Source organism: Pelobates fuscus, chromosome 5, assembly GCF_036172605.1.
Source record: "Pelobates fuscus isolate aPelFus1 chromosome 5, aPelFus1.pri, whole genome shotgun sequence".
Taxonomy (NCBI): domain Eukaryota; kingdom Metazoa; phylum Chordata; class Amphibia; order Anura; family Pelobatidae; genus Pelobates; species Pelobates fuscus.
In genome coordinates this window covers 46908309-46921086 of record NC_086321.1, presented here as the reverse complement: position 1 = coordinate 46921086, position 12778 = coordinate 46908309, and positions in this window count along the sequence as shown.

The window sequence follows — 12778 nt, the reverse complement described above, 5'->3', positions numbered from 1 at the left end:
CTGTTTAACTTATCTCAAGGACTAATTTATCAAGAACTTCTGAAGCTATGTAACCTTTTCCCTAAAAGGGTTGATGGACATCCTGACATAGTTTGTGTTAGTCCTAATGTAACACTTGTACTTTCCCACTGTGTGATCTTGTGTTAATATGTCAGCCTCGTACATTTGACACTCGCGATGGAGTTGCTACAAAGATCATTTGTCCTTCTTGATTCCAGTCAACATAGGAAAATGCTTGTGTTGCAAGTCTACCGGGTGATGATCCGAAATAGATATTGTGTGTAATGCAAACATGACACGAATAATCCCCTCGGTGAATTAATGTAAGCTTCTGTAAATCTCTAAATGTAACATCCAACAAACTATAAGCACTATTAAACCAGCCAGCGCATGGTTATATTCTCAGGAAAGTAACCATTCTGTAAATTTAAGGTGTCATTTATTAATCTGCTGTCATCGCAGAGTGAGCATCTGTGATAGTATTTTAGAATAAAGAATGTAATAGGATAACTAAAAGATGTAACTTGCAATAAATTGAAATGACTATTAAATAGTAAATGTTTAGTAAAAACTCGAGTGAAATCTAAATATAGTGCACCAATATTATCCAAAATGTTTAACGACTTTCTAGAAAATATTGCAAAATTTAGAGTACATGGCAAATTCTAAAGTTAAAAGCGCATTTTAATTATTTAAAGGAAAATGAGATTTAAAGTGCTCAGGGTCAGGGATTAAAGTGAAGTTGATAAATCTCTGTTTTATAGTAGAAGAAAAGTATCTATTTTAACAAAAAGACTTAAATTAACAAACTTGAAAACTAATTCTTAAAGTGGCACTATTACTGTCTGGGTCTTTTGTCCCTCGCGGGTGCCGCCATCCATCTAGTGTCAAGAAGTGTCAGGTATAGAAAAAATACAGAGACATTTCAGTAAATTCCAACACAGTCTGAGCATTTCATAGAGGTTTTATCTCGATGAAATACTCATTTTGCAGGGAGTGGGCTATGGGGTGTGGGGGACTTGAACTATTATGAGAATATATTGCAGAAAAGTGCAAACTGAATTTATAAGTATATATTGGCATTCCTGATTGTAGAATAAATACGAATTATTACAAATATATTTTCTTTCTTTTAAAATTGAAACAATAATTAGCTGGGTATTAAAGTGCATTAGAATTTAATTTCCATCAATCAATGAGATGGGTGCTGATTAAATTCCAATTTAAAATGTGATTTTATTTAACGAGTGTCAGCTGATATTCTCGACCAGTGAGTTCTGTCTAAACCTGATATGAGTTGGTATGATAATGCGGGAGTATGAACTTTTTCAGACCAGCGAAGACCACAAGAACTGTGGTTGTCAAGGATTCCTGGTGCCATGGTCACTACAGAGTGCTGTAGTGGTTATGGTGCTTAGAATGTACTTTTAATGAAATAGTCTCTTGTGTCAACCTAAAAAAACGATTGAGATTATTTACATATGCGCATGTGGAATATTGACGTGTTAATTGCACACTTTAGGCTAAAGTTAGCACATGGGAAAAATAGATGGAGGTTTTGTTTATTTAATTTGGGTATGTTGACAAACAATTTTCACACCCCTTGTTAATTCTACACCGTTCTCAGTGTTGTTAATAAATGTACGGATTACTATTCTCAAGCGGGAAAGAATGTATCTTCCCTTCCCTGTCACTATATGACAATTAGCATAGAATACTAAATAAAAACTTACAGACAATATAATCCTGTGCAAATAATTCCCTGTGATGCACCGTGAATTGCACAACATATAGTGCATGCTTTGTTTTGTCTACAGTCATTTATTATATGAATTGATAATTATTGCACATTCTCACTGCAGGCGTCTTAAAGCAAAGCACTCTATAAATCTTTTTACAGGAGCTACAGATTATTTCAGGTGCCAAATCAGGTAGCGCTGGCTCAAAATCTATCATCACGTGTCTGTCTGCTCTTCCAGCGTCTCCAATTCCTTTTTAATTAGTAAACTACAGGGTGTGTCTGGCACAGAAGCCTATAGTTCATATAATGTGACGGCTCATAAATTATTACACTCAAACATAGCGGCACTGCACATTGACTTTTTTACCGCTGTATCTTAAAGGAAGCCTAAAGTCACCAAAACAACCTTAGCTTAATGAAGCAGTTTTGGTGTATAGACCATGTCTCGCGGGAGGACAGGAGAGCTGCAGGACATGTCCTCCTGTCCTACATACTTACCACCACCGGACCACCAGGGATGGCTGTGTTCCCCCCCCTCCCCTTCACCAAAGGTAAGAAGAAGGGAGGGGGTGGATACTAATTCAACATGCTTTTAAAAAACAAAACAAAAAAAAAACGTTTTTAATGTATCTTCAACCCCCCTCAACAGAGCACCTCTAAACCCCCAACAGAGCACCCCATCCCCAACACATCAGGTTTCACGGCTCAATTCTCTGCCATTTAGGAGTTAAATCACTTTTGTTTCTGTTTATACAGTCTTAGCCACACATCCCTTGGTTGTGACTGGCACAGCCTAGATCAGGAGTTCTCAACCTTGTCCTCAAGGACCCCCTACCAGTCCAGGGTTTAGGGATTACCTGGGTGTGTCTAAGGTGTTTAGAAAAAGAAAACTAAGGTGTTTTTTTCCCCAAATCCTGGACTGGTAGGGGGTCCTGAGGACTGGGTTGAGAACCCCTGGCCTAGATGAAAGCAAAATTGTGTCATTTTCAATCAGATATAACTTGCAAATGACATACAGGAGGCTCCTGCAGGGTATAGCAAGTTATTAACAGAGCAGGAGATAAGAAATTTTAAATTAAACAGAATTTGCAATAAAGGAAGTGTAAACATTAGATGCCTCTTTACAGGAAGTGTTTAGGAAGACTATATACATCACATGAAGGGAGGTGTGCCTAGGGCTGCATAAACAACATGATTTAACTCTCACATGGCAGAGAATTGAGCAGTGAGACTGCTATACATAGATAAGCTATACATCAAAACTACTACATTAAGCTAAAGTTGTTTTGGTGACTACAGTGTCCCTTTAACCCCTTAACGCCGTTACGGCGGTCTATGCCGTCGCGGCTTTAAAGGGCTTTAAAGCCGTTGCGGCGGCATAGAACGCCGTAACGGCTTAAGCCCCCAGGACCTCGGCGGTACTTACCTCCGCCGCAATCCTCTTCTGGAGGGCTGCCTGACAGCCCAGGCAGCCCTCCTCTGGCAAGTGAGGCCCCCTGGGGCCATGTGATCGCTCTCAAAGAGCGATCACATGGCCCCCTATAGCTGTCTGTGGATCTGCCAGCAGGGGGGCTGTCTGAAATATCAGACAGTCCCCCTGCTGGTGGAATCTGTAAAAAAAAAAAAAATATTACACAAGTTAAAAAATAAAATAAAAGTAATTTTACATATATAATATATGTATATATATTATATATTTAATATATATATATACATATTATATATATTTAATGTCATACGTAATGTATTTTAATATTAATATAAGTATATATATTAGTATTAAAATACACTTAGACTGACGTTACATATATAAAATATATATATATAATATATATTTAATAGATATATACACACATATATATATATATATATATATAGCGTTTAGAAAAACGTTTTGTTTTTGTGTCCTGATGAAAGTCAGTGAAACGGTGGACTGAAATGTCGACCTTCAGACAAATTGGAATAAAAGGTTTTTACTTTTTATAACTGAAAAGTCCTTGAGTGCTGGCTTTTTTCTAAACGCTATACATTTGTGCAGCCGAGCACAGGCAGACACTTGAGGAAAGCTGGAGTGCAACTCCCATCAATTTTTGTGTATATATATATATATATTTACAATAATAAATAAATAAAATAATAAAATAAATAAAATATTGAAACAAAATTTAAAATAAATTATATATTCATATGTAATTTCCTTCTAACTGTATTTTGTTATTAATATATATATATCGGAAACAAAATACACTTAGAATGACATTCTATACATATAATACAAATAACCGCAAATATATATATGTAGAGATAAATACATATAATTACATAAGATTACCTTAGTATACACATAGAATTTAAATACCTATAAATGCATATATATTAAAATTCTACATGTATATTTAAGTAATCTTTTAACATAATTATGTGATTTGATTAATTAAAATGTGATTGACATGCCTGACAACACAGGGAGAAAGTGCAGAGAATTTAATTTGCAAGCACTGTATTTAACCCTGTAACTCTCCAAGACACCATAAAACCTGTACATAGGGGGTACTGTTTTACTCGGGAGACTTCACTGAACTCAAATATCAGTGTTTAAAACTGGTAAATTGTATTACAACGATTATATTTTAAGTAAAAGTGACGTTTTTTGCATTTTTTACAAACAAACGTCACTTTTATGGACTCTATTATTGTTGTAATATGTTTTACTGTTTTAAAACACTAATATTTGTGTTTAGTGAAATCTCCCGAGAATAACAGTACCCCCCATGTACAGGTTTTATGGTGTTTTGGAAAGTTAGAGAGTCACATATAAGGCTTGCATTTAATTTTTTTGACATTGAAATTTGCCAGATTAGTTATGTTGCCTTTGAGACCGTATGGTAGCCCAGGAATAAGAATTACGCCCTGATGGCATACCATTTGCAAAAGTAGACAACCCAAGGTATTGCAAATGGGGTATGTCCAGTCATTTTTAGTAGCCACTTAGTCACAAACACTGGCCAAATATTAGTTTTTTGCTTTTTTCACTCAAAAACAAATATGAAGGTTAACTTTGGCCAGTGTTTGTGACTAAGTGGCTACTAAAAAAGACTAAACATACCCCACGTTCAATACCTTTGGTTGTCTTCTTTTTCAAAGGGTAAGCCATTATGGGGGTAATTCTCATTCCTGGGCTTCCACACCATCTCAAAGGTAATATTACTGATCTGGCAAATTTCAATTTGAAAATGGAACGTTCTATATGTGACCCTGTAACTTTCCAAAACAACATAAAACCTGTTAATGAGGGGTACTGTTGTACTCGTGAGACATCGCTGATTACAAATATGTGCATTTTTTTGGGTATTTTTACGGTATTATGACATTTACAGCTAAAATGTGAGGCAGAACTACAAATTTTTTAAAAAAAATTAAAATTTCTCACAGTTTTTTAAATTTTATTCATAATAAATTATGTTTCATATATAAATATTTTATATGAAATGAAAGCCCTGTTTCTCCTGAACAAAATGATATATAATAAGTGTGGGTGCATTTAATATAAAAGAGGTGAATTACGGTTGAACAGACATATAGCGCAAATTTCAGTTTTTGTTTACGTTTTGTTTTGATCAGAACGTGTACTATTGACTCCGTCCTGAAGGGGTTAAGCACCCAATAAGCAAACAGATATAGTGTGCTAATAGGATAATCTAACTCTGAACCCAATAATTCCGTTTCTGAAGTGCTTAGATTTACACTTAAAACCACAAAAGCCTTTAAACATTTCCAGTTAAATCTCCGGTTTTCTACTTCTACAAATATGCTGATTTGTGAGAATGAATGCAGTAACTTCTTATGGAAATTAGTACCAGCTCTATCAGTTGCACTCGGCAGCTTGGAAATCATCAGAAGCCTACAGCCAATAAAATTAAATCGGATTTCATTGTAAGCAATATAAAAATCCCTACTGAAACACACTTACAAAGCTCCTTTTTTTCTTTTAAATAAAGCATGAGTCAAGGAATTCATCTGGGATACTTGGGATTTCTATATCAGTGGTTACTTATGATTTCTGACATATCTTCGAGATCACTCTGTCCTGGCCTGCACTGCGTCACATTATTGATACGTTCTTTTTTTCCCACAGGTAATTAAAAGCATTGCTTGGATATTCTAGAACATTGACGTTTATACTTTTAGAAAGGTTAATAGCCAATGGGTAAATGCAACCGAAAGTGGGATTCAAAGAGTGTTACTGATGGACTGTCTGTCAATATGATATCTTCAAGTGCAACTAATTTATCACGTTCCCAGGTGTGTCCGTGCCGGTCTCTAAGAAAGGTCGGCTCGTTATAAGACAAGGCGGGTGCATCAAGCAAGTTCATACGTTAATTAAGTGAGAAGTAAAACTGTCCAGAACTGGAACCTCAATATAAATGTCCGTATTGAAAGCAGAAGGGTGTCCAACAAGTCAATGTATCTATTTATTAAAATAAAACCATTATTTAAAGTGTTCCTCATTAAGGTCTACTTTCCAATATTTCATAAAATCTTTTTAACATAAAATATACAATTTAATTTGCTGAGAAACACTTGTTGTAAATTTTACTCTTTTTGTTTTTCTTTTTAATATTTGCTATTTAAATATTTAAAATGACTAGTGCAGATTTAATAGTCATGCAGAGTAACATGGGACAAAATAGTTTATTTTGCAGTGTGAGAATCTATTGTGTGTTATACACAGTATTTCTTTGTATCCTTTATTGTACAATGCTCTTTTGAATATTTATTTGGTGTACCTATAATACCTTACTTATGTCTTCAATTTAAATGGTTTTTCATAACATCCCATTATCCTATCACGTAGTACTGAAGCGTTTGAAATCTTAGCATTAGCTTTTTTTTTTATTTCTAAATGTATTTATTCATATTCATATCTTTCTTTACAAATACGCATATATCACATACAATATATCATAGAATATTTTAATAATCAAGTAAGAAATATGTCTACCCATCCATCCAACGCAGGCTTCTCCAAACTACGGCCCTCCAGATGTTGCTGAACTACAACTCCCATGATTCTCAGCCTATCTATTTCATTCATAGAATCATGGGAGTTGTAGTTCAGCAACATCTGGAGGGCCGGAGTTTGGGGAAGCCTGCTCTAAGGATTTAATTCCCTACTAGGACCTTGAGCCATGAAACTTGTCATGACTACTACCCCCCTCCCCTCTTCTGCTTCCCCCCCTTTTTTTTTTACCTTTCTCTCTTCTCTTTCTCTCTGTCACTATCTATCTGTCTGCTTGTCTGTCTGTCTGCCTCTCATTCATTATTTTCACTTAATCTACCCAAAGCTTCCTTTGTCTTTCTTTATACATTTGACTTTTCCTTTTTGCATGTCTCGTGTCCTCTATGGGTAGTACTTTTTGAGTGCTTTGTGGACTTTTATCAATGAAAGACACTCTACCATTTAGGTGATGCGTATCTGCTAATCTTGTATTTCTGTTCTAAAATCTTTCAATAAAGATTTGTTTTTGAAACGCGTGGGTTAAGTTGGTGAAATTGTATTTTAGTTATTCTTTTATTATTCTATTTATTTATCGATTTAGTTTTTTTGGCCATCTCTGTACCATCAGTAGTCATCATGGCATTAACCTGACCAGACAAGAAGTAGGGCTCTAGAAACATAATCAGGTCACGGTATGTCTCGCAGGTGCACTTACTGAATGACTGGGAGATTTTGACTGGGTGTGTATTGCTTTGTAGATTCTGACTGCTGACAAAAACCTGTCGTGTCTTGTTGGTTGGAAGAAACTCTGTTTCACTTATACATTTTCTAGGCTAATCGAATGCCGTGCATCACCTCTGAAATTAGGGATTTATTTATGACTATTTTCAAGACTCTGCATAATTTATTTGGCCAAATTTCTCTAGCAGTTTTAGCAGCAGTTTGTGTACCTCAGCCCTAATTCACTTCACTGTGAAAATGCCAGGATTATGAACTAAATTGTAAAGTGCCAGGAATGAATAGTGAATTTGATGTGAACTTCAAATTTTGAGCCAAATTGGAAAAATTATCCATGTCAGTTATGGTTTTAATTATGTTGTTTTGGCCTATAATTCAAGCCCCAAGAATTCAAACTTGACCAAATAATAGCGTGAATATTGCATATATCCCAAAATTGCAATATTGTTTAACTACCTCTGAACTATATACAAGAGCGACTTAAATAGTTAATTTGAAGATTAGGTAACTATTTCAAGAAATCTAAGTTTCGTTTGCAAACACTTTTTGTTTTCTTTCATCCAATTTATTTTGTGGATTATTGCATTTTTATAAAAAGTTGACGTGTTGCAACACATTAGCTGGTGTCCGAATATATGCAACCACATCTTGAAGTAAACGTGTAATATATTGTAAATCACTGCTTTTTGTCAGTTATGTAGAAAAATGCATGTCTTGACAGTGCAATTGTTAATGTTCAAAATATTCATATTGTTTGACAATGTTTGTTGGTTGAATGTTTCACCCCCTTTCTTTTTTCTGATGTTGCTTTATGTTATGTTATATATTTTAGGTTATGTTAAAAATGTGAATGTTTAAAACATATTTTTAAAGGGACACTATGGTCACCAGAAAAACTACAGCTTATTGCATTTGTTCTGGTGAGTAGAATCATTCCCTTCAGGCTTTTTACTGTAAACACTGTATTTTCAGAGAAAATGCAGTGTTTACATTACAGCCTAGTGGTAAAGCCATTGGCCACTCCTCAGGCTGCTAGAGTTGCTTCCTGGGGCAGCATTGCACACTGTGCAGCACTGCCATTCAGTGTCTTCACCCTCTTCATGCAGACACTGATATTTCCTCTTAGAGATGCATTGATTCAATGAGGAGATTCTGATTGGCCATGGCTGTGTTTGACTTGTGATGGCCAATCCTATGGGGAAGCATTGTGATTGGCTCAGACCACCACTTCTGATTATGTCAGTAGACAGCAGGCAGCTCAGAGGCAGGCAGGGCAGAACCAGCAGCTGCAGACTTGAATACAAATAAGATTTTACTATATTTAAGGGCATGGTGTGCTAGATGGTGGCTTTAGCACTATAGGGTCAGGAATACATGTTTGTGTTCCTGACCCTATAGTGTTCTTTTAATACAAAAACATATTTGACAAGAAATAAAAAAAAAACTGGGGATGATAAGGGTTTACAGAAAGACTCAAAATATCTTGTTTTCCTTTCTTTGTGCCCACTGTATCATGATGATCATGTTCCCTCCCTTGCCACTTTATTTATTATAATGTTTTCCTTGTGCCAAAGCTTGATACCTGGGTGCAGCCATTTTGTTCTCCTCTGCCCATGATGTCTGCTGTTTGCCATTTTGCGTGCTTGATTGTACTAATGGATTGTGGGTAAATCTAACAGGCAGCTGAAGCAGAACCTTGCCTTAAGCCGTTTCCATTGACAACTTTTGTCAACTTGACTGCTATACAAAAGAAAAGTAGTCCATAATTAGTTTCAATGTGTTTTATGAATACCCAAGCACTCAGAAATAAAATAAAAAGAGATTCAGACACAGGGAGTTATATGGAAGCATATTAGACAAAGTTTATATTTGGTGGCAGCTCTACTTCTTAGTCATCATACATGTGAAATCAACACAAAAAATGTGTAAAAATAGGGGGGGGGGAAATGCTAAATATATTACTAGGAAGACTCTAAATACTCCATGTTAAATTGTCCTGTCTGTTTTCTTTTGTAAATGGCACTGTTTTGTTAGACCCCCATTGAAAATCAGGTTTATTGTCAAAATTTACAGACGTTCAGCTGTTTGCAATAAACAAGTCAAACAAAACCAATTGAAATAGCTCAACACAATGGATGCTTCAAGTTGTTCCCCCAATTCAACTGAAAATGCAACTTATAATGACTTATCCTGTCTCAAAATTATTCAACCCCCTGAATAGAATCCCTCCCAACAGCACCAATATAGAAAACAGGAGTTTTCTCAAACACACCTGATGCAACTAATCAAGGGCTTCATTAGTTGCACCAGATGTGCTTGTGCTGGAACACTTGAAATACCTGAACTGTTTCAGGGTTTGTTGAGTGTCCGGTTTCACTGCATGTTATATATATATGGCTAAGTCAAAAGAATGATCCACAAAGTTAAGAGAAGAGATCATTGCCCTTCACAAGCAAGGAACAGAGCATTGAATGTTCCAAAATGCAGAATTGGAAGCATAGTTTGCAAGTTCAAAATTAAAGGAACATTTATGCTATCTGGACGGGTTAGTGAAAGGAAGCTATCAATGGCTGTAACCAGATTTTGGGAAGGCAGGTTGTGAAAAACCCTCAAGTAACTGCAAAATACCCGCAGCAAGACTTGGTGGCAACAGGCACTGAAGTTACAATGAGCACAGTAAGGTGCTTACTAAACACACAAGGTTTCAATGCCAAACCTCCAAGACGTATACCACTAATGACCCAAGAAAACAAGAACAGTTGACTCCAAAATGCTCAAAATAACATAAATAAATCAGACGTTTGGGGATTCTGTTCTATGGAGCAATGAAACAGAACTGGAACTTTTCGGTCAATGGATCAGTGGTATGTCTGGAGGAAGAAGAATGAAGCATACTCTGAAAAGGACACTTGCCTACAGTTAAGCATGGTGGTGGCTCGGTGATGCTCTGGAGCTGCTTTGCATCCTCTGGCAGAGGAAACCTGCAGCGTGTGGAAGGAAAAATGGGTGATAAAAGTATTAGGAAATCCTAGGAGAAAAAATGTTAGGCCATCTGTGAGGAAGCTGAAGTTTGGATGCCATTGGACCTTCCAACAAGACAATGATTACAAGCATACCTCAAATTCCACCAAGGCTTGGTTGCAGAAGAAGTCCTGAAACATTCTATAGTGGCCATCACAGTCACCTGACTTAAACACCATAAAAAAAAAAATCTCTGGTGGGATTTGAAGAAGTTACATCTATTGCTTAAACAAGGGGCACAACCACAAGTGTATATGAAAAGATTTTTATTAAATGGGTCACAGTAATAGGCTCTCTCATTAACTGTATCAATGAATGAAAAAGACATACCCAATATTGTTTTGGGGTTTACAATATTTTTTTGGTATCTCATACAGCTATTTTTGGATACTTGTATTCAGTGATGTATGCATTATGTAATCTGCCTATAGGCTACTGTAGAACTTGTAGGTGTTACATTGTATGTCTTTTTCATTCATTGATACAGTTAATGAGATCGCCTATTACTGTGACCCATTTAATAAAAATCTTTTCATATACACTTGTGGTTGTACCCCTTGTTTAAGCAATAGATGTAACTTTTTTGGCCTTTAGGAATATGGCCTTATACGAGTGAGCACCCATGACTAGATTGTCCATTTTTGCTTGGCCATTTTCTGTTTCTTATCAGGACCAGTGGTGTATCCTGGTTTTGTGCTGCCCTAGGCAGGACAAAACTCAGGCGCTCCCCTGAGTTTGTGATCGTTTTAAAAGTTTATTCAAAAGTATTTTTTTGTCAGCTTACATGAAAATGTTATAACGAGAACCCTGTAAAAGTAGTTATTATGTTATAGCCTTTAAGACACTATAAATTTTAGTTCTTTTAAAATTGGTTTGAAATAGCAAAATAATTATTCTAGTTTGAAATAGCAAAATAATTATTCTAGTAATTACATTTACCAGAACAAGGTTATAATTATAATGAATCAAAAAGTAAGTGCAAGTTGTAACATGCATCTTGTGATTTATTGTGATATTTATTTCCATACAATTTTTTTTCAATCAGAGCTTTTTTCATATTTAATATATTAAATATTAACAGTATAATACATTTATTCCAGTGATCGAACATCAAATTTTGGTGACCAAACACTAAGATAAGCATAAGGGAGTAAATTGCTATCTATTGTTTGGTAATTATGCCCGAATAAATCGATACTTCCGGTAATAAAGATCCTCAGGTAAATCCTGGACGGAATTATGATAAACCAGTTGTGTCTGATTTAGTGTAATTATAGACGAAATATAATAAACAAGAACACAAAAATAAATTTTGAACAGAGATTGCTGTGACTTGTCCCTCTCCTCTTCTTAGAACAAAAGGAGCATCTCTCTGGGGGTCCCAATTGTGTGGGATAGATAGTACTGATGAATCTTGAGGCTTAAAGGAGCACTATAGTGCCAGGAAAACAAACGTGTTTTCCTGGCACTATAGGGTTGTTAGGTCCCCCCCTCCCTCAGGGCATCCCTCCTGCTGGGCTGAAGGGGTTAAAACCTCTTCAGCCACATACCTTAATCCAGCGCCTTAATCCTTCGGCGCTGGTGGCCTCTCCTCCCCCTGCCGACGTCAGCTCAGAATACACATGCGCGGCAAGAGTTGCGCGCATTCAAACTGCCCATAGGAAAGCATTACTCAATGCTTTGCTTTGGACGTCAGCTTCGCATTGAGGATCGCGGAAGCGGCCTCTAGTGGCTGTCAGGGAGACAGCCACTAGAGGCTGAATTAACCCTCAATGTAAACAGCTACAGGGTTAAAACTAGGGGACCTGTCACCCAGACCACTTCATTGAGCTGAAGTGGTCTGGGTGCCTATAGTGGTCCTTTAGGAAGCCTCTGCCTGGAAAAGTGGTGTGGCCTCAGTCATAGAGGACTTGGTAACAGTCAACGGCTTCAGTGCTGACCACCAATAACCAAGTTAGCTGGTTAATGTACCAAAATATCTTCTCCATTATAGTTTGGCTCTGTTTAAGTCCTGGAAAAAGGTGAGTTGTGAGGATTCAAAAGCATATTTTTTTATTTATTATTGAAATTTATATAGCGCCAACAGATCCCATAGCGCTTTACAATATTATGAGAGGGGGATTTAACTATAAATAGGACAATTACAAAAAACTTATGGAAACAATAGGTTGAAGAGGACCCTGCTCAATCGAGCTTACATTCTATAGGAGGTGGGGTGTAAAACACATTAGGACAGGAATTTGCAGTCAAATAAGGTGGGTTGCCCTTTAGGAGGGAGC